Source organism: Pseudophryne corroboree, chromosome 6 (genome assembly GCF_028390025.1).
Source record: "Pseudophryne corroboree isolate aPseCor3 chromosome 6, aPseCor3.hap2, whole genome shotgun sequence".
Classification (NCBI taxonomy): Eukaryota; Metazoa; Chordata; class Amphibia; order Anura; family Myobatrachidae; genus Pseudophryne; species Pseudophryne corroboree.
The window spans coordinates 510,886,696-510,910,875 of NC_086449.1; positions in this window are offsets into that span (position 1 = coordinate 510,886,696).

Consider the following 24,180-nt stretch of genomic DNA (forward strand, 5'->3'; position numbering starts at 1 on the left):
AGGCTAGCTCTTTATGCTTATCTACGATGGAAACTCTTTATAAACTCGTGTATAGATGGTATAGGACCCCTTTAGTGCTTAACAAGATGTTTCCTACTCTCTCGAACCTTTGCTGGCGATGTAAGGGAGCCCCGGGGAGCTTTTTGCACATATGGTGGGAATGCCCTCTTATAGTTTCCTTTTGGATGGAAGTTTTTAAATGTTCTGAATTGATAATGGGAGAGGCGGTTCCTAAAGACCCGGAGTTTTGGCTCCTCAACCTCACTTTGGTGGGTGCCCACACCTATAAGAGCTCACTACTGAGACACCTTAGCAATGCGGCTAAGGCCGTTATACCGATCCTTTGGAGGTCAACCTCCCCCCCTTCAATCAAACAATGGTTTAACAGGATTGATTACTTTTTAGATATGGAGGACCTTATCTCCTTCTTATTGGGAAGATCCATTAACTTTACAACCACTTGGTTTCCCTGGAATGATTTCAAGGGGTCACCTGCATATCGGACTTACATGTCTATTTAGAGCTCTCCCCTCTAGTAACTCGGATAAGTTCCCACCACATTTCAGACCATCCAGCGGTTTTACCCCTCCTTTAATTTACTGTGCGGCCCATTCGCTCATCTAGAATAAGCTTATCTACTCCTAATTTTTTGCATCTCTACCCTCTCTCTCCCCCCTCTATTCTTTTCTTTTCTTTCTCTTTCTTCTTAGTCTTTTCTCTTCCACTGTCTTATCATAATGTTATCTTTATATATTTGCTTAAGATTGAAAATGGATGACGCCTTTCTATATTTTAGGAGACTAAGTTGTGATGTATTGCTATATTTGACCTGCAGAGATTTGGTCTCCTATTGTCAGAAATTTGTTGTACAACTTGTTTGTCTATTGTCGCAATAAAAAGAGTTTACCTAAAAAAAAAAGAAAAACACATACAGTAGAACACATTTATTGACAAAAAAAGAAGATTAAAACACTGATTCATAGAAAAATTACATCTTCAGGCAAACACATAGTAACTGGACGGATAGCAATATAAAAGGGAATGAGAAGCATTAGTTTCTCTTCAGGGGTATATCTACCCCTTGGCCAGAATGGCACTCGCCAGGGGCACTGGCCAATGGGGGGCGCTGCCCGGAGGTGCCTCCCACGGCCAAGGAGTAGATTTATAGTAGTACCTGGCTGCCTCACAGAGCCGCAGAAGTCCGGAGAATAGGCGGCTACACAGTGGTGTAGTTCATCCGTCATTTCAGCAGCAGGTGCAGATAGAGTGTGCACCACAAGAGGACCCTGTTGTCCCAGGAGCAGTAGCGCACACAGGGGGGGTTTCTGAGTACCCAGAAACCCCCCCCTGACAGAGCAAGTTTTCTTTTTGAGATGGAGACAGCTGTCTCCGTCTCTACTGTTACTGCTGCCCACAGCCATGAGCGGAGCTGCCAGCAGATCAACAGATAGAGAGCTCGGCTTCTGCCCATGAGAGCTCTATGCTTTGGAGTGCAAGAAGACGCTGACAGGGCACTGCTCCTGCCACCCCCCGAGCGCGGGCAGTCGGCTGTGGATTGGTTTGATGGGCTGCACTGCCATGCAACAGGAACAGGTCATTGGAGGCCTCCAGTATAGGACAGATGACTAAAAGGGAGCTGCTGCCTCTCCTCCCCTGGAGCCATGGCGCGTCAGCTGCACTGTGTGGATGCCTCAGGTTCGAGGTGCAGCTGCTAAATTTAGTGTGTGAATTTTATAGTGTGTGTGTGTGTGTATATGTAAATAAATGTATCTGCCACTCACTGCAGTGTATAGATGATTGCCCCATTGCCCTCCACTCCATACCAGTGCCTTTGAACATTGACTCTCTCTCTATATGTGTGTGTGTATAATTTTTGTATTTTTGTATTTTTTTTGTGGAGGGGGGTACATTAATGCCCTATATAGATATAAATATGTGTTTGGCGCATTCTCTATGTACAGTCCATCAGAGAAGGAACAGCAGAGCACTAAAATACTATACTTGGCAGAAATGAGTGGGACTCATGATTTGGTATCATGTCTGGAAACCCCCCCATACAAATCCTGCGTTTGCCCCTGCGGAGCTGCTGTGGCTGATGAGAAAGAGCTAGCAAGCTGGACAGTAGAAGCAGCTGGTCAGTGTCTGCCATGGTGAGTACCTGGAGGGCCAGAGGCAGGGCGGCACCAGGGGCCCTCATACTGCATTAACATTATTTCTACAGCCCGGCCCACTCTGACCCTACCTGGCCAGCTCAGCCTCCTGGTAGCACGGAGCCACAAATAACAGGTATTTAGGGGGCAGGGCCTAAATCCGTGAGTACCCGTCCCCATCAGAGACCTGTGTGTAGTCAGGTAGTGTCTCTCCCCCCTTTTTGTATCTCTGCCTGACACTCTCTCCTTGACACTTTCTCTGTCTCTCCCTGACACTCTCACTATCTCTCTCTCTCTCTGACAGTGTCTCTCTATTCATCTCTTCCTGACACTGTGTCTCCCCCCTTCTCTCCCTGACACTTTCTCTCTGTCTCTCCCTGACTCTCCCTCCCTGACACTATCTCTCTCTCCCCCTCTCTCTCTCCCTGACAATGTCTTTCTCTCGCTCTCCATAACATTGTCTCTCTCTGCCTGACCCTGGACCTTATTCAAACTTGGGTGCAGCCACTGCATTCGCACGCATGGCTGCGTTCAGAGGTCCTGCGTCCAGAGGGTCATCACATAGTGATTGACAGGCGATGGCAGTCTGGGGGTGGCGATGTGGCTTTGGGGGGGAGAAGAGTAGGAAGCGCAGACGTGTCATAACCATTTTCAAGGATGGACAATGACGTCACCTGTGTTTCCTGCCATAGGAAACATGGCACCGGACCACCTGCATATACAGCCATGCTGCGCAGGTAAGGGTAAACCTCTATTTGATGCGATTGCAATGGAATTGTGATTGCATTACAGGGCAGTGCCACACATACTGGATGGCCTTGTCCTGTGCTGGGCTGCCCCCAGCATGTGATTTTAGTGGTTGCAGATTTTGGTACCATAGCATCTGCGACCAACTCTTAATAACCCCCACTGTTCCCTCTCTCTCCCTGACACTATCTCTTCCTATCTCTCCCTGACTCTCTTTCTGGCACTCTCCCTCTCCTTGACACTTTCCCTCTCTCTCCCTGACACTCTCCCTCTCTCTCCCTGACACTCTCTCTGTCCCTGACACTGTGTCTCTCTCTCTCACTGAGACTCTCTCTCTCCATTACACACTCTCTCTCCCTGACATTGTCTCTCTCTCCCTGACACCTCTAGCTGACATGGTCTACTGTATCTCTCTCCCTCTCTTTCTCCCTGACTATCTCTCTCCCTCCCTGCAACTGTCTCTCTCCCCCTCTCTTTCTCCCTGACACTGTCTCTCTATTCCTCTCCATCTCCCTGAATCCCCCTCTCTCCCTCCTTGACACTTTCACTCTCTCCCTCTCTCTGACAATGTCTCTCTATCTCCCTGACACTCTCTCCCTCACCGACACTGTCTCTGTCTCCCTTTCTCTACCTGACACTCTATCACCCTCTGTGACAGTGTCTCTCTTTCACTCTCCATCCCTGACACTTTCTCTCTCTCACCCTCCCACTCGCTCTCCCTCCCTCTCTCTGACACCCACTTTCTTGCTCTCTTCCTGATGCCCTCTCTCTTCTACTCTCATTTCTTTCTCCCTGGCACCCTCTCTCCCGATCATCTCTCTGTCCCTCTCTCTCACTCTCCCCTCTCTCTGTCTCTCATTCCCTCTTTCCATTAAACACTCTCTCTCTCTCTCTCTCTCTCTCTCTCTCTCTCTCCCTGACCCATCTGTCTCCCTCCCTTTTCTCTCACTCCTCTCTTTCTCCCTGATATTCTCTCATTCTCTCTCACCCTGACACCATTTTCTCTCGCTCCTCTCTTTCTCTCTTATATCCTCTCCTCTCTCTCTCTCTCTCTCTCTCTCTCCCTGACACCTTCTATGTCTCACTCTCATTCCCCTCACTCTCTCCTGCTCCTCTAAGGGGCATAGTAGTGACAGTGGTAGTGGTGGTGGTGGGGGCAGACTTAATTTTATTGGTGGGAGCCCCCTCTAGCCTTCATATGTCCCTAGCCAGGGATAAAGTGAAGGTGCAGCCAGAGATCAGGACAGAGGGAGCTGTAAGTCATCACTAACTGTTAGGGTCTCCTGCTCTGTGCTGCCACGTCGTCATGGCAACCGGGAGACAAGTGCTAGCGGAGTAACCTGAGCGTAGCTTATACTCCGGTTCGGGTCTTTTGCTGTGCAGTGGTTACAGGCTCTGTGCACGGCAGGGGATCCGGTGCTGGTTTTTGTGCTCACAGTCTGTGAGGTCTGAGTGGGGCGTGGACAGCACCTGCTATATAAACCCTCTTCTCAGGTTAGGCAGATGCTGCTGAATCTTTGTTGGTTAGTCAGTTCCTGAAAGCTAGCTAGTACTGTGTAAACTTTGTATTTGTTTGTTGCTTACTGCAAATAGGCCTTGGGATTTGGTATTACACTCTGCCAATCCAGACCTAGCAGTAAGACTGGAGTCAGTCGTTTAACCTGCTGGGGTTCTTTTGTTACTCTGTGAACCTAGCAAGTTTGCGGCTGTATTCTCAGACTTGCCTGCCAAAATCCTTTCTCACTGTGCAAGGTGTTCAGGTGTCAGTTTAGTGGCAGTAAACTGAACCAGTGCACTGCAAGTGAGGACTAGGATTGTGGAGACTCTCCTTGTGTCTATTATTCCATCTCTGACCAAGGAGTTTAATGCCACACCCGTTGGTAACCCTTTAGGGTTTTGCTGTTGCCCTTAGCAACAGCATTTCGGGTTCTCTACGTATTAAATCACAACATCTCGCTTCTTTCCATCTGAGCATTCCTAATACTAGGGAGACACCCAGTTTCTTAGCCTTTGGGCTTCTCTGTTCACTTTGTGTTTATTTTGTTACCCTATCACCTTCTGTGTCTGTAATGTCATATTCCCCAGTCTGTCTGTGAGTTCATTTGTTTTGCATCCCTCTCCGTTCAGACACCAGTACATTCCTGCTGGCACTGGTGTGCATAACATATTCAGCAGCCCAATACTCCTGTTGAAATTTTGTGGGAATATGGAGCATACCCCTCAAAATACTTTGCAACAGGTGGTCGATCAGGTGCAGGTCCTGACTCGACAATTTAATGATTTGTCCATTAAAATGCACACCTCGCAGGCCGCTGGTGGAGCTCCCGCAGCAGCAGTACCTTCAGGGGTTAAGGAGCCGAAAGTAAATCTCCCGGATCGTTTTTCTGGAGATCGCTCGCAGTTCTTTTGTTTCAAGGAGAGCTGCAAGCTATATTTCCAACTTAGGCCTCAGTCTTCTGGGTCGGAGATTCAGCGGGTGGGCATAGTGATTTCCTTGCTACAAGGAGACCCACAGGTCTGGGCATATGGGTTGCAGCCTGACTGTCCGTCGCTTAAAAGTGTTGATGCTTTTTTTACGGCCCTGGGCATGTTGTATGATGACCCTGACAAGACGGCCTCAGCCGAGGCTCAGATTTCGATCCTTAAGCAAGGGCGAAGGCCAGTTGAGGTTTATTGTACGGAGTTTCGGAGGTTGGCCCATGATACCCAGTGGAATGACCCAGCCCTGAGACACCAGTACCGAAGAGGTCTTTCTAACCAGTTAAAAGACCAACTGGTACAATATCCCTTGCCTGATAGCTTGGATCAGCTCATGCAGTTATCCATTCGGGTGGATAGACGGCTGAGAGAGCGCAGGCTTGAAAGGGAAACCGAGGTTTCCTTCTTTCCCAAGGGAACTTCAGACTCTGAGGAATTTTCAGAGGAGCCTATGCAGATTGGGGCTACCCGCCTCTCCTCGCGTGAGAAGACGCGGAGGAGACAGCAGGGGTTATGTTTGTACTGTGGGAATAAAGGTCATGTAGTATCATGCCCAGAAAAGCCGGAAAACTTCAGGGCCTGAGGGTGATGGTAAATATCCTGTCAGGCCAGAAGTCAGAATTTCCCAAGAAGACTTTTATCATTCCGGTGACCTTGAAGATCCTCGGTCAAACTGTCAAGACTGAGGCCTTTGTGGACAGTGGGGCCGACGGGGTTTTTATGGACCGCCAATTCGCCCTGAAACACTCTGTTCCCTTAGTACCCTTGGCATCGGAAATTGAGATTTGTGGGTTAAACGGGGAACCATTATCCCAGGGTAAAATTACCTCTTGCACTAGCCAGATTTCTTTGTTTATTGGAGCCACACACTCTGAAAAATTGTCCTTTTATGTGACTGTCTGTACTTTTGCCCCATTGGTGTTGGGGTTACACTGGTTAAGGGCCCACAATCCTCAATTTGACTGGGTCTCTGGGGAGATTCTTAGTTGGGGTACTGATTGTTTCAGGAGTTGCTTGAGCCTTCCAGTCAGGCTTTCGCAGCTAAGTTTGCCAGGATTGCCAGGATGTTATGCAGATTTTGCGGACGTGTTCTCCAAAAGAGATGCAGAGGTACTACCTCCCCATCGCCCCTATGACTGTGCCATTAATTTTTTGCCGAATGCTAAGCTTCCCAAGAGCAGGTTGTACTCCCTGTCACGTCCTGAGACTCAGGCTATGGCAGAGTACATTCAGGAGAACTTGGCTAAGGGATTTATCAGACCTTCACAGTCTCCAGTTGGGTCGGGGTTCTTCTTCGTGGGTAAAAAGGACGGTTCATTGCGACCCTGCATCGACTTCAGGGAATTGAACCGTATCACGATTAAAAACTCATACCCACTGCCTCTCATTTCGGTCTTGTTTGACCAGCTTTGTACTGCCACCATTTTTTCTAAGATTGACCTACGCGGTGCGTACAATCTAATCCGAATAAGAGAGGGGGATGAATGGAAGACTGCCTTTAATACCCACTCAGGGCATTATGAATATTTGGTGATGCCTTTTGGGCTCTGTAATGCCCCGGCAGTCTTCCAGGACTTCATGAACGATGTGCTCAGGGAATATTTGAATAGATTCTTAGTTGTATACTTAGATGACATCCTAATCTTCTCCCATTCCCTGGAGGAACATCGGAAGCATGTACGCTTAGTCCTCCAGAAACTCAGAGACCACCGGCTTGGGGCGAAGCTGGAGAAGTGCGAATTTGAAGTTCAGCAAATTGCATTTCTAGGATATATTATCTCCCCAGAAGGTTTCCAAATGGAGGGTTTCAAGGTACAGGCAGTCCTGGATTGGGTGCAGCCCACTAGTTTGAAGGCGCTTCAGTGTTTTCTGGGCTTTGCAAATTTTTATAGACGATTTATCACTGGATTTTCGTCTATAGTGGCGCCCTTGGTGGCACTCACTAAGAAAGGGGCGGATGTTGCTCACTGGTCTTGTGAGGCCAAAGCGGCTTTTGCCCGTCTCAAAAGGGCATTTGTCTCGGCCAAGGTGCTGCGACACCCAGATCCAGAGCGTCCTTTTGTGGTGGAGGTGGATGCCTCTGAGATGGGTATTGGGGCAGTGCTCTCTCAGATGGGGGTGTCTGATAATCGCCTTCATCCCTGTGCTTACTTTTCCCGTAAATTTTCACCTGCTGAGATGAATTATGACGTGGGTAACCGGGAATTGTTGGCTATTAAGGATGCACTCGAGGAGTGGAGACACTGGCTTGAGGGGGCTAAGTTTGTGGTCTCAATTCTCACCGACCATAAGAATTTGGCATATTTAGAGTCAGCGAAGCGCCTCAATGCCAGGCAGGCACGATGGGCTTTGTTTTTTGCTCGCTTTAATTTTTTGATAACATATCGCCCTGGGTCAAAAAACATCAAGGCTGATGCGCTCTCGCGGAGTTTTGCTCCAATCCAGGAGACCACCGAGGAGCCATTGCCCATTGTGTCCCCATCATGTATTAAAGTGGGCATTACCCAGGACCTCTTGTCATTAGTCCTTAGAGCACAGGAGCAGGCTCCTCCAGACCTTCTGGTAGGTCTTTTGTTTGTGCCTCCTAGGTTAAGACAGCGAGTGTTCCTGGAATTCCATGCCAAGAAGTCGGCAGGTCACCCGGGTATTGCCAGAACTCGGGAGTTGCTATCTAGGGCGGTGTGGTGGCCCTCGGTGGCTAGGGATGTGGATCAGTGGGTTCGGGCATGTGACATCTGTGCCCGAAATAAGACTCCAAGAGGGGTTCCTGTTGGCCCATTACATCCACTCTATATTCCATCTAAGCCATGGACCCACATTTCAATGGATTTTGTGGTGGACTTGCCCAAATCCTCGGGGATGACAGCCATCTGGGTTGTCGTTGACAGGTTTTCGAAGATGGCGCACTTCGTTCCATTGGTTGGGCTGCCATCGGCCAGACGCCTGTCTGAATTATTTGTGCTGCATGTTGTGCGCCTCCACAGGTTGCCACTTGATGTGGTCTCTGACCGCGGATCCCAGTTTGTGGCCAAATTCTGGAGGGCATTTTGTTCCGATCTCCAGATTTCTGTCAGCTTGTCGTCAGGCTACCATCTGCAGTCTAATGGGCAGACTGAAAGGGTGAACCAGTCCTTGGAGCAGTTCCTCAGGTGTTATGTCTCCAAGTGTCAGACTGACTGGGTTGCTCATCTGTCCATGGCGGAGTTTGCCTATAACAACGCGGCTCACTCTGCTACAGGGATCTCTCCCTTCCTTTGTGTGTATGGGCATCATCCTAAGGCCAATTCTTTTGACCCCCTGGACTCCACGCCTGGTGGTTCCTCTGTGGTTTCGGTCCTTAGAGGTATTTGGAGGAAAGTGAAGAAAGCCCTTGTGTCTGTGTCATTAGTGACCAAAAGGGTTTTTGATAAGCGGAAAAGACCCTGCAGCTTCAAATTAGGAGACTTCGTCTGGTTGTCTACCAAGAATTTGAAGTTGAGACAGCCATCTCATAAGTTTGGCCCCCGGTTCATCGGTCCTTATAAGATCACTAGGGTTATCAATCCGGTGGCATTTCAGTTAGATCTACCCCGTTCTTTGGGTATCAATAAAACATTTCATTGTTCCCTTTTAAAACGGGCGATTAGTAATCCTTCTTCCAGTGGAAGACCTTCCCCTCTTCTGATATGTGGCCAGAGGGAGTTTGTTGTTGAAAGGATTCTTGACTCCAAGATGGTTCGGGGTCGGCTGTCAGTTTTGGTGCACTGGAAGGGGTATGGCCCGGAGGAGCGGTCGTGGGTGCGCAGTTGTGATCTTCATGCCCCCAGACTGTTACGCTCTTTCTTCTCGCAGTTCCCCGATAAACCCGGTGGTAGGGGTTCTTTGACCCCTCGTCAGAGGGGGGGGTACTGTTAGGGTCTCCTGCTCTGAGCTGCCACGTCGTCATGGCAACCGGGAGACAAGTGCTAGCGGAGTAACCTGAGCGTAGCTTATACTCCGGTTTGGGTCTTTTGCTGTGCAGTGGTTACAGGCTCTGTGCACGGCAGGGGATCCGGTGCTGGTTTTTGTGCTCACAGTCTGTGAGGTCTGAGTGGGGCGTGGACAGCACCTGCTATATAAACCCTCTTCTCAGGTTAGGCAGATGCTGCTGAATCTTTGTTGGTTAGTCAGTTCCTGAAAGCTAGCTAGTACTGTGTAAACTTTGTATTTGTTTGTTGCTTACTGCAAATAGGCCTTGGGATTTGGTATTACACTCTGCCAATCCAGACCTAGCAGTAAGACTGGAGTCAGTCGTTTAACCTGCTGGGGTTCTTTTGTTACTCTGTGAACCTAGCAAGTTTGCAGCTGTATTCTCAGACTTGCCTGCCAAAATCCTTTCTCACTGTGCAAGGTGTTCAGGTGTCAGTTTAGTGGCAGTAAACTGAACCAGTGCACTGCAAGTGAGGACTAGGATTGTGGAGACTCTCCTTGTGTCTATTATTCCATCTCTGACCAAGGAGTTTACTGCCACACCCGTTGGTAACCCTTTAGGGTTTTGCTGTTGCCCTTAGCAACAGCATTTCGGGTTCTCTACGTATTAAATCACAACATCTCGCTTCTTTCCATCTGAGCATTCCTAATACTAGGGAGACACCCAGTTTCTTAGCCTTTGGGCTTCTCTGTTCACTTTGTGTTTATTTTGTTACCCTATCACCTTCTGTGTCTGTAATGTCATATTCCCCAATCTGTCTGTGAGTTCATTTGTTTTGCATCCCTCTCCGTTCAGACACCAGTACATTCCTGCTGGCACTGGTGTGCATAACACTAACTCATCAGGCATGAGCTTCAGGAGAGTATCGGGCAGAGTGAATCAGCTGCGTAGAGGGCTCTGGAATCCAGATTGTGCCAGCAGAAAGCAAGAAAGAGCCGAGATACAGTGACCAGGAAGACTCTGAAGTCTATAGATTATTATTATTATTCTATAGATTATTTTTTATACTGAACTGACTAGCCACCAAGAAGGTCTAGATGCCATTGGCCCAGGGACCTGACTGTTAGCGCTTATGAATAGCAACTGAATAGAAAGAGCTGGGCACACTGCAAGTGACATACATGGCAGTGGGTGCATGGCAAACAGAGATTGCAGCTGCATCCAGTTCCGCCCTAGGGCATCTTGTGCTCTGTGCGGTGGCACAGGCTTCACCGCCCTATCATAGTTAAGGTGACCTGGAATCTAGAAAGGAGCCTGAGGGGTGACAGCAGCAGAAGAAACTTAGAATTGGAAAGAAATCCCCTGGGGAATCCAACCAGGAGAAGCAGGAAAGGGTTTAGTGTTTATATTATTATTATATATTCATTATAAAATACTTTTTGTAAAAATATATATTAAATTAACCTCATAAGTTTTTTTGTGTTTTTATGTGTGTTAGGGGGGAAAAACAGGCACGGTAGAATATGGGGTGAGGGTAGGGGCACCAGACCCTTACTTTGCCAGGGGTGCTTGGACCCCTAGATACACCCCTTTTTCTCCTTCCCTGTTATATTGCTATTCACCCATATGTGTTATTTACCATTTACACAGTAAGATTGTCATCTATCATAAAGTACAGAAGAGATTCCAAATATCATGTGCTGAAATTATTTAGTTATATAGTAATAAAGGAAGCTAATAAAGGGGGAGTGGGTCAATCATTTTAACTGTTGAAGTTTATAATAATATATGCCTTCAGATTAATTTGATCATTGCACCTATAAACTTTAAATATAACTTCCCACTGACCTGTTGAGAATAATCACATTTTTATAAAAAAAAAAAAAATGTTTACGCATGGACATATTTATGTAAGCTGAGCATATATATTTTTTTGTTTTTTAAAGGACCAGAAATTCTACTCTTTCACCAATTCATTATGATTTAGCAGAATCCCAGGGAAGAACAAATTTATCACTTACTGTATTTTAGGAATCCAAATCTCTATTGCCCATCATTCTCAATATTTAAATTCCATGTTACAACATATTTCTCTGCCATTGTTTACTAAGCATTCCACATGAACTATCAGTGTGCTCAGTGTCTGTGTATTGGGGCGGGAAAGTGGGGTGGCAAGTGTCGTGCTGCTCAGTCCAGTCCATATATCCAGTGTAGCTGTAAAGTGGTGCTGTGTTGTGCAGATCAGTCCAGTGTAGTCAGTGTATTGTGCTGTATCAGTCCAGCAATTCACAGTGTTGGTGTTCTCTGCTGCCATATATCTAGTGTAGCTGTATAAAGTGTTGTGCAGACCAGTGGTAGTGTCCTGTGTCATCAGTAAGTCCAGTGACGATATACGCTGCTGCTATATATATCCACTGCTGCAGTATAACAATTATAACAACCTGTTGGGCTGCATCAGACCAGTGGTAGTGTCCTGTGTCATCAGTAATTCCAGTGATTAAATACGCTGCTGCTATATATATCCACTGCTGCAGTATAACAATTATAACAACCTGTTGTGCTGCATCAGACCAGTGGAAGTGTCCTGTGTCATCAGTAATTCCAGTGATGATATACGCTGCTGCTATGTGCACCGGAAATTATTCGGGTTTTGTGTTTTGGTTTTGGGTTCGGTTCCGCGGCAGTGTTTTGGATTCGGACGCGTTTTGGCAAAACCTCACCGAAAATTTTTTGACGGATTCGGGTGTGTTTTGGATTCGGGTGTTTTTTTCAAAAAACCCTCAAAAACAGCTTAAATCATAGAATGTGGGGGTCATTTTGATCCCAAAGTATTATTAACCTCAATAACCATAATTTCCACTAATTTTCAGTCTATTCTGAACACCTCACATCTCACAATATTATTTTTAGTCCTAAAATTTGCACCGAGGTCGCTGGATGGCTAAGCTAAGCGACCCAAGTGGCCGACACAAACACCTGGCCCATCTAGGAGCGGCACTGCAGTGTCAGACAGGATGGCCCTTCAAAAAAATTGTCTCCAAACAGCACATGATGCAAAGAAAAAAAGAGGCGCAATGAGGTAGCTGTGTGACTAAGCTAAGCGACCCAGGTGGCCGACACAAACACCTGGCCCATCTAGGAGTGGCACTGCAGTGTCACGCAGGATGGCCCTTCAAAAAATACTCCCCAAACAGCACATGATGCAAAGAAAAAAAGAGGCGCAATGAGGTAGCTGTGTGACTAAGATAAGCGACCCAAGTGGCCGACACAAACATCTGGCCCATCTAGGAGTGGCACTGCAGTGTCACGCAGGATGGCCCTTCAAACAAATACTCCCCAAGCAGCACATGATGCAAAGAAAAAAAGAGGCGCACCAAGGTCGCTGTGTGACTAAGCTAAGCGACACAAGTGGCCGACACAAACACCTGGCCCATCTAGGAGTGGCACTGCAGTGTCACGCAGGATGGCCCTTCAAAAAAATACTCCCCAAACAGCACATGATGCAAAGAAAAAAAGAGGCGCAATGAGGTAGCTGTGTGACTAAGATAAGCGACCCAAGTGGCCGACACAAACATCTGGCCCATCTAGGAGTGGCACTGCAGTGTCACGCAGGATGGCCCTTCAAAAAAATACTCCCCAAACAGCACATGATGCAAAGAAAAATGAAAGAAAAAAGAGGTGCAAGATGGAATTGTCCTTGGGCCCCCTCCCACCCACCCTTATGTTGCATAAACAGGACATGCACACTTTAACGAACCCATCATTTCAGTGACAGGGTCTGCCACATGACTGTGACTGAAATGACTGGTTGGTTTGGGCCCCCACCAAAAAAGAAGCAATCAATCTCTCCTTGCACAAACTGGCTCTACAGAGGCAAGATGTCCACCTCCTCCTCATCCTCCGATTCATCACCCCTTTCACTGTGTACATCCCCCTCCTCACAGATTATTAATTCGTCCCCACTGGAATCCACCATCTCAGGTCCCCGTGTACTTTCTGGAGGCAATTGCTGCTGGTGAATGTCTCCACGGAGGAATTGATTATAATTCATTTTAATGAACATCGTCTTCTCCACATTTTCTGGAAGTAACCTCGTACGCCGATTGCTGACAAGGTGAGCGGCTGCACTAAACACTCTTTCGGAGTACACACTGGAGGGAGGGCAACTTAGGTAGAATAAAGCCAGTTTCTGCAAGGGCCTCCAAATTGCCTCTTTTTCCTGCCAGTATACGTACGGACTGTCTGACGTGCCTACTTGGATGCGGTCACTCATATAATCCTCCACCATTCTTTCAATGGTGAGAGAATCATATGCAGTGACAGTAGACGACATGTCAGTAATCGTTGCCAGGTCCTTCAGTCCGGACCAGATGTCAGCACTCGCTCCAGACTGCCCTGCATCACCGCCAGCGGGTGGGCTCGGAATTCTTAGCCTTTTCCTCGCACCCCCAGTTGCGGGAGAATGTGAAGGAGGAGCTGTTGACGGGTCACGTTCCGCTTGACTTGACAATTTTCTAACCAGCAGGTCTTTGAACCCCTGCAGACTTGTGTCTGCCGGAAAGAGAGATACAACGTAGGTTTTATATCTAGGATCGAGCACGGTGGCCAAAATGTAGTGCTCTGATTTCAACAGATTGACCACCCGTGAATCCTGGTTAAGCGAATGAAGGGCTCCATCCACAAGTCCCACATGCCTAGCGGAATCGCTCTGTTTTAGCTCCTCCTTCAATGTCTCCAGCTTCTTCTGCAAAATCCTGATGAGGGGAATGACCTGACTCAGGCTGGCAGTGTCTGAACTGACTTCACGTGTGGCAAGTTCAAAGGGTTGCAGAACCTTGCACAACGTTGAAATCATTCTCCACTGCGCTTGAGACAGGTGCATTCCACCTCCTTTGCCTATATCGTGGCCAGATGTATAGGCTTGAATGGCCTTTTGCTGCTCCTCCATCCTCTGAAGCATATAGAGGGTTGAATTCCACCTCGTTACCACCTCTTGCTTCAGATGATGGCAGGGCAGGTTCAGGTATTTTTGGTGATGCTCCAGTCTTCTGTACGCGGTGCCTGAACGCCGAAAGTGGCCCGCAATTCTTCTGGCCACTGACAGCATCTCTTGCACGCCCCTGTCGTTTTTTAAATAATTCTGCACAACCAAATTCAAGGTATGTGCAAAACATGGGACGTGCTGGAATTTGCCCAGATGTAATGCACGCACAATATTGCTGGCGTTGTCCGATGTCACAAATCCCCAGGAGAGTCCAATTGGGGTAAGCCATTCTGCGATGATCTTCCTCAGTTTCCGTAAGAGGTTTTCAGCTGTGTGCGTATTCTGGAAAGCGGTGATACAAAGCGTAGCCTGCCTAGGAACGAGTTGGCGTTTTGCGTGATGCTGCTACTGGTGCCGCCACTGCTGTTCTTGCAGCGGGAGGCAATACATCTACCCAGTGGGCTGTCACAGTCATATAGTCCTGAGTCTGCCCTGCTCCACTTGTCCACATGTCCGTGGTTAAGTGGACATTGGGTACAACTGCATTTTTTAGGACACTGGTGAGTCTTTTTCTGAGGTCTGTGTACATTTTCGGTATCGCCTGCCTAGAGAAATGGAACCTAGATGGTATTTGGTACCGGGGACACAGTACCTCAATCAAGTCTATAGTTGGCTCTGAATTAACGATGGATACCGGAAACACGTTTCTCACCGCCCAGGCTGCCATAGCCTCCGTTATCCGCTTTGCAGCAGGATGACTGCTGTGATATTTCATCTTCCTCGCAAAGGACTGTTGTACAGTTAATTGCTTACTGGAAGTAGTACAAGTGGTCTTCCGATTTCCCCTCTGGGATGACGATCGACTCCAGCAGCAACAACAGCAGCGCCAGCAGCAGTAGGCGTTACACTCAAGGATGCATCGGAGGAATCCCAGGCAGGAGAGGACTCGTCAGACTTGCCAGTGACATGGCCTGCAGGACTATTGGCTTTCCTGGGTAAGGAGGAAATTGACACTGAGGGAGTTGGTGGTGTGGTTTGCAGGAGCTTGGTTACAAGAGGAAGGGATTTACTGGTCAGTGGACTGCTTCCGCTGTCGCCCAAAGTTTTTGAACTTGTCACTGACTTATGATGAATGCGCTGCAGGTGACGTATAAGGGAGGATGTTCTGAGGTGGTTAACGTCCTTACCCCTACTTATTACAGCTTGACAAAGGCAACACACGGCTTGACACCTGTTGTCCGCATTTGTGTTGAAATAATTCCACACCGAAGAGCTGATTTTTTTTGTATTTTGACCAGGCATGTCAATGGCCATATTCCTCCCACGGACAACAGGCGTCTCCCCGGGTGCCTGACTTAAACAAACCACCTCACCATCAGAATCCTCCTTGTCAATTTCCTCCCCAGCGCCAGCAACACCCATATCCTCCTCATCCTGGTGTACTTCAACACTGACATCTGCAATTTGACTATCAGGAACTGGACTGCGGGTGCTCCTTCCAGCACTTGGAGGGGGCGTGCAAATGGTGGAAGGCGCAAGCTCTTCCCGTCCAGTGTTGGGAAGGTCAGGCATCGCAACCGACACAATTGGACTCTCCTTGGGGATTTGTGATTTCGAAGAACGCATAGTTCTTTGCTGTGCTTTTGCCAGCTTAAGTCTTTTCTTTTTTCTAGCGAGAGGATGAGTGCTTCCATCCTCATGTAAAGCTGAACCACTAGCCATGAACATAGGCCAGGGCCTCAGCCGTTCCTTGCCACTCCGTGTCGTAAATGGCATATTGGCAAGTTTACGCTTCTCCTCAGATGCTTTTAATTTTGATTTTTGGGTCATTTTATTGATCTTTTGTGTTTTGGATTTTACATGCTCTGTACTATGACATTGGGCATCGGCCTTGGCAGACGACGTTGATGGCATTTCATCGTCTCGGCCATGACTGGTGGCTGCAGCTTCAGCACGAGGTGGAAGTGGATCTTGATCTTTCCCTATTTTTTTAACCTCCACATTTTTGTTCTCCATATTTTAATGCGCACAACTAAAAGGCACCACAGGTATACAATGTAGATGGATGGATAGTATACTTATGGACGACGAGTGACGACACAGAGGTAGGTACAGCAGTGGCCTACCGTACTGCTATATACAGTATAATAAATGGACCTGGTGGACACTGTCAGCAAACTGCTAAACTAGTATAAAGAAAAAAAGCCACCACAGGTATACAATGTAGATGGATGGATAGTATACTTATTATTATTAATGGATGACGAGTGACTGACAACACAGAGGTAGGTACAGCAGTGGCCTACCATACTGCTATATACAGTATAATGGACCTGGTGGACACTGTCAGCAGACTGCTAAACTAGTACTACTAGTATAAAGAAAAAAAGGCACCACAGGTATACAATGTAGATGGATGGATAGTATACTTATGGACGACGAGTGACGACACAGAGGTAGGTACAGCAATGGCCTACCGTACTGCTATATACAGTATAATAAATGGACCTGGTGGAAACTGTCAGCAAACTGCTAAACTAGTATAAAGAAAAAAATGCACCACAGGTATACAATGTAGATGGATGGATAGTATACTTATGGACGACGAGTGACGACACAGAGGTAGGTACAGCAGTGGCCTACCGTACTGCTATATACAGTATAATAAATGGACCTGGTGGACACTGTCAGCAAACTGCTAAACTAGTATAAAGAAAAAAAGCCACCACAGGTATACAATGTAGATGGATGGATAGTATACTTATTATTTTTAATGGATGACGAGTGACTGACGACACAGAGGTAGGTACAGCAGTGGCCTACCGTACTGCTATATACAGTATAATGGACCTGGTGGACACTGTCAGCAGACTGCTAAACTAGTACTACTAGTATAAAAAAAAAAGCCACCACAGGTATACAATGTAGATGGATGGATAGTATACTTATGGACGACGAGTGATGACACAGAGGTAGGTACAGCAGTGGCCTACCGTACTGCTATATACAGTATAATGGACCTGGTGGACACTGTCAGCAGACTGCTAAACTAGTACTACTAGTATAAAGAAAAAAAGCCACCACAGGTATACAATGTAGATGGATGGATAGTATACTTATTATTAATAATGGATGATGAGTGACTGACGACACAGAGGTAGGTACAGCAGTGGCCTACCCTACTGCTATATACAGTATAATGGACCTGGTGGACACTGTCAGCAGACTGCTAAATTAGTACTACTAGTATAAAAAAAAAGCCACCACAGGTATACAATGTAGATGGATGGTAGTATACTTATGGATGACGAGTGACGACACAGAGGTAGGTACAGCAGTGGCCTACCGTACTGCTATATACAGTATAATGGACCTGGTGGACACTGTCAGCAGACTGCTAAACTAGTACTACTAGTATAAAAAAAAGCCACCACAGGTATACAATGTAGATGGATGGTAGTATACTTATGGACGATGAGTGACGACACAGAGGTAGGTACAGCAGTGGCCTACCGTACTGCTATATACAGTATAATGGACCTGGTGGACACTGTCAGCAGACTGCTAAACTAGTACTACTAGTATAAAAAAAAAGCCACCACAGGTATACAATGTAGATGGATGGTAGTATACTTATGGATGACGAGTGACGACACAGAGGTAGGTACAGCAGTGGCCTACCGTACTGCTATATACAGTATAATGGACCTGGTGGACACTGTCAGCAGACTGCTAAACTAGTACTACTAGTATAAAAAAAAGGCACCACAGGTATACAATGTAGATGGATGGATAGTATACTTATGGACGACGAGTGATGACACAGAGGTAGGTACAGCAGTGGCCTACCGTACTGCTATATACAGTATAATAAATGGACCTGGTGGACACTGTCAGCAAACTGCTAAACTAGTATAAAGAAAAAAAGCCACCACAGGTATACAATGTAGATGGATGGATAGTATACTTATTATTATTAATGGATGACGAGTGACTGACGACACAGAGGTAGGTACAGCAGTGGCCTACCGTACTGCTATATACAGTATAATGGACCTGGTGGACACTGTCAGCAGACTGCTAAACTAGTACTACTAGTATAAAGAAAAAAAGGCACCACAGGTATACAATGTAGATGGATGGATAGTATACTTATGGACGACGAGTGACGACACAGAGGTAGGTACAGCAGTGGCCTACCGTACTGCTATATTCAGTATAATAAATGGACCTGGTGGACACTGTCAGCAAACTGTTAAACTAGTATAAAGAAAAAAAGGCACCACAGGTATACAATGTAGATGGATGGATAGTATACTTATGGACGACGAGTGACGACACAGAGGTAGGTACAGCAGTGGCCTACCGTACTGCTATATACAGTATAATAAATGGACCTGGTGGACACTGTCAGCAAACTGCTAAACTAGTATAAAGAAAAAAAGCCACCACAGGTATACAATGTAGATGGATAGATAGTATACTTATTATTATTAATCGATGACGAGTGACTGACGACACAGAGGTAGGTACAGCAGTGGCCTACCGTACTGCTATATACAGTATAATGGACCTGGTGGACACTGTCAGCAGACTGCTAAACTAGTATAAAAAAAAGCCACCACAGGAGTGTTTTTCAGGCAGACAAACGTATACTGGTGGTCACTGTCAGCAAAACTGTGCACTGTACTCCTGCTATAGCTGCTCCCCAGTCCCCACAATTAAGCAGTGTGAGCACTCAGCACAGATATATCATGCAGCACACTGAGCACAGATATGGTATGGAGCGTTTTTTTCAGGCAGAGAACGGATAAAAAAAAACTGGTGGTCACTTTCAGCAAAACTCTGCACTCTACTCCGAGTCCTAACAGCTGCTCCCCAATCCTCCCCACAATTAGTAATAAAACAAGCAATCAACTGTCTCTTCTACACTTATAAACGGAGAGGACGCCAGCCACGTCCTCTCCCTATCAATCTCAATGCACGTGTGAAAATGGCGGCGACGCGCGGCTGCTTATATAGAATCCGAATCTCGCGAGAATCCGACAGCGGGATGATGACGTTCGGGCGCGCTCGTGTTAACCGAGCCATACGGGAGAATCCGAGTATGGCTCGGACCCGTGTAAAAAGGGTAAAGTTCGGGGGGGTTCGATTTCTCGGAAACCGAACCCGCTTATCACTACTGCTATATATATCCACTGCTGCAGTATAACAATTATAACAACCTGTTGGGCTGCATCAGACCAGTGGTATTGTCCTGTGTCATCAGTAATTCCAGTGACGATATATGCTGCTGCTATATGTCCACTGCTGCAGTAGGCTTAGATGCCAACCATGGCACTCTAAATCAACAAGACACCTACAAAAACTGTTATGTAAGGTAGAACGTCAGTGGCGGAAATCTCAGAATCCAAGTGACTTTCTCACATGTAAGACTACCTACCACTCCTATCGTCAGGCCCTGGACACTGCCAAACAAACATATTTCCAATCTCTCATCTCTTATCATGCCACCAACCCCAAACGACTTTTTAATACATTCAAATCACTTCTTTACCCTCCCTCACCTCCCCCACTAGCTACTATCAGTGCACAAGAACTTGCTTCCTACTTCAAGGATAAGATTGATAAAATCCGAGATGAAATGGTATGCTCTAACTCAGCCAGTGACCTTCTCAAATCCCTATCTGAACCCTCTGGCACTTTCTCTTCATTTGATCCCACAAGTGAAGATGAAGTATCAACACTCTTTTCATCCTCCTACTCCACTACCTCTCCTCTTGATCCTATACCCTCACAGGTCAGCAAAAGTTTATCTCCTGTGCTTATCCCAACCTTAACTAAAATCTATAATCTCTCTCTCTCTCTCTACTGGCATCTTTCCATCTCTGTTTAAACATGCAGTGATTACTCCCATTCTGAAGAAGCACAACTCTGACCCTAACACACTCTCTAACTACCGTCCCATTTCTCAGCTACCCAGTCCCTCCAAGCTACTTGAGAGACTTGCCTACACTCGCCTTACACACTTTCTTAACTCCCACAACTTACTGGACCCACTTCAGTAAGGCTTTCGTGCCCAACACTCCATGGAGACGGCACTGACCAAAGTAGTGAATGATCTGGTCACTGCTAGATCAAAAGGCCATTACACACTACTTATTCTTCTAGATCTCTCTGCGGCTTTTGACACTGTTGACCACTCTCTTCTCATACAAACACTAGAGTCCCTAAGTCTTCAGGACACAGCCCTTACTTGGTTCTCATCCTACCTATCTAATCGATCTTTCAGTGTTCACTTCTCTGATTCTACCTCCTCTTCTCTACCTCTATCAGTTGGAGTACCGCAAGGCTCAGTCTTAGGTCCTCTGCTTTTCTCAATCTATACCTCCTCTCTTGGTAAACTAATCAGCTCCTTCGGATTTCAGTATCATTTGTACGCTGATGATACTCAAATCTACCTATCCTCCCCAGATTTATCACCATCTGTATTGGCTCGTGTCACTGGATGCCTGTCTGCCATTTCCTCTTGGATGTCATCTCGCCATCTCAAACTCAACATTTCCAAAACAGAATTAATTATTTTCCCACCAGCTAAGGGTAGTTACCAACCTGATATTGCCATAACTGTTGACAATGCAACTATCCACCCTACCCCACAAGCTCGCTGCCTAGGTGTCATCCTTGACTCTGAACTGTCGTTTGTTCCACACATTCAATCTGTCTCTAAATCATGTTACATGCACCTCAAAAACATATCCAAAATACGCCCTTATCTTACACAAGACACTGCAAAAACTCTGATCCATTCACTCATCATCTCCCGCATTGATTATTGTAATAGTCTCCTTACTGGTCTTCCCAAACATAGGCTCTCACCACTTCAATCCATTTTAAATGCAGCTGCGAGGCTAATCTTCCTCGCCAGACGTTCTTCGTCTGCTGATCCGCTCTGTCAGTCCCTCCATTGGTTACCGGTATTCTACCGTGTCAAATATAAAATACTTTTACTTACATACAAGGCTATTACCCAAACTGCACCATCATACATCTCCTCACTCATCTCAAAATATCTCCCTACCAGACCCATCCGCTCTGCACAAGATCTGCGTCTCTCATCCAGATGTATTACCTGTTCCCACTCAAAATTACAGGACTTTACCCGGGCTTCACCCACTCTGTGGAATGCCCTCCCACGCACAATAAGACTCTCCACTAGTCTCCAAACCTTTAAACGTTCCCTGAAAACTCATCTCTTCAGACAAGCCTACCAAATTCCTGACCCACACACATAACCTTCAATGCTTCCCTATCCAGTTACATTCCCTCTGCACAGTCCCCATAACCTCACATTTTGTCTTCCAACATTGCTGGGTGATCATATCATACAACCCACTAAGAACCTAGCAATCTGGGGAAACATTATGTAACAGGTTGCATCTATCCTTGTGTATCAATACCTATTTCCCTATAGATTGTAAGCTGGCGAGCAGGGCCTTCCTACCGCTATGTCTGTCTTTGCCCTGTTTTGTTCTATAACTGTTGTTCTAATTGTAAAGCGCAACAGAATATGTTGCGCTATATAAGAAACTGCTAATAAATAAATAAATAATAATAATTATTATTATAACAACAACCTGTTGTGCTGCATCAGACCAGTGGTAGTGTCCTGTCCATCAGTCATTCCTGTGCCGCATATTGTCTCATATAACTCCCCAAAAATAATGGATAACAAAAATTTTAAGGATAAAATAGGGAAAGATCAAGAAGAACCACTTCCTCCTAGTGCTGAAGCTGCTGCCACTAGCCATGACATAGACGATGAAATGCCATCAACGTCATCTGCCAAGGCCGATGCCCAATGTGATAGTGGAGGGCATGTAAAATCCAAAAAGTCAATGTTCAGTAAAAAGAACCAAAAAAAGAAATTGAAATGATCTGAGGAGAAATGTAAACTTGCCTATATGCCATTTACGACATGGAGTGGCAAGGAACGGCTGAGGCCCTGGCCTATGTTCATGACTAGTGGTTCAGCTTCACATGACGATGGAAGCCCTCATAACTGAGGCCTTGACACTTATGTTGGTGTTAGATGTGTTCCCGGTATCCATCATTAGTGCAGTGGTAATTAGACAATTGATGGAGGTATTTTGTCCCCGGTACCAAATCCCATCTAGATTCCACTTCACTAGGCAGGCGATAGCGAGATTTTGCCATTTAATTCCAATGATTTGGACGTATAATTACAGTGATTTTGCCAATTAATTTCAGTGATTTATAATTATTAATTACAGTGATCTTGCCAATTAATTCCAGTGATTTGGACGTATAATTCCAGTTGGAATTGTTTGTATCGCTTGGCTTAGTCATACAGCTACCTCATTGCACCTCTTCGACATCTTTGCATGAGATGCTGTTTTGGGTCTAGTTTTTGAAAAGTGCCATCCTGTGTGACACTGATGGGCCAATTGTTTGTGTCGCTTGGCTTAGTCATACAACTACCTCATTGCAATTCTTTTTCTTCTTTGCATGATGTGCTGTTTGGGGCCTTTTTTTTATATCTGCCCTCCTGTCTGCCACTGCAGTGCCAAACCTAGATGGGCCAATTGTTTGTGTCACTTAGCTTAGTCATACAACTACCTCATTGCAATTCTTTTTCTTCTTTGCATGATGTGCTGTTTGGGGCCTTTTTTATATCTGCCCTCCTGTCTGCCACTGCAGTGCCACGCCTAGATGGGCCAATTGTTTGTGTTGTCCACTTGGGTTGCTTAGCTTAGTCATCCAGCAACCTCGGTGCAACCTTTTGGCCTAAAAGCAATATTGTGAGGTGTGAGGTGTTCAGAATAGACTGAACATGAGTGGAAATGATTGTTATTGAGGTTAATAATACTGTAGGAGCAAAATTGCCCCCAAATTCTGTGATTTTAGCTGTTTTTATGTTTTATTAAAAAAAATCATCCAGAGCCAAAACTAAAACCAAAACACGAAAGGATGGTTTTGGCAAAACCAAGCCAAATCCAAAACAAGAGAGTGGAATTAGAACCAAAACCAAAACACAAAACACGAAAAGTGCCAGCCACACATCTCTAGTAAAATGATACTATAGCAAATCATTACTGTACATTCAGTCTTTGAAAGGGTTGGATACAGGTGACTGGCGGTCAGGACCCTTGCAGGCTCACTGCACTTTCCATGCTGCGGGCTCGGTGTCGAGCTATGCTCACCACAGGTTCTATTCCCACTCTATGGGTGTCGTGGACACCCATGAGTGGATATAGTCCTGGGCCCCCTGCCGGGATCATTACTACATCCCCTTTGAACAAATGCAATGTACCAATATACTTTATGTTGGAAATTTTGTGTGTGCAGAGTTTTGTATAGGAACAAACCAGAGATTACTGAAACTATAGATAGCCGAGCAAATAACCAGTGATCAGGGGCGTAACTAGACCTTTGTGGGCCCCGTATCAAGATTTTGAAAGGGCCAACTGCACTCTGTGAGGGTAATGGGAAGTGCGGAAGGGGGGGTTTGAGGACACAGTTGATAGATATATATATATATATATATATATACTGTACATTATATACTAGAACACACACATACAGTATTATATAAACACAAAATAATATGGAATGTGGAAAGACAAGTGGCATATTCACAATTTAAGACGTGTACATGGTGACACTATAACAACTGGAGGATCATTGTTAATTTCTGAGGTATTGATACAATACAAATTTGTTGAGCTATTGTTTCTTTTTCAGGTGGAACCATGAGTCATACACGTGATGTGACTGAGTGGCAAAAGGGAGCTATTCTTTACCTTGTCATTTTGGATTGTGTCCTAAGGGGATTCTCAAGGACATTAAAGTACAAGCTATTGAACAGATCCCCCCATCGACCAGAGGGGGAGATAGATATAAGAAGTTGT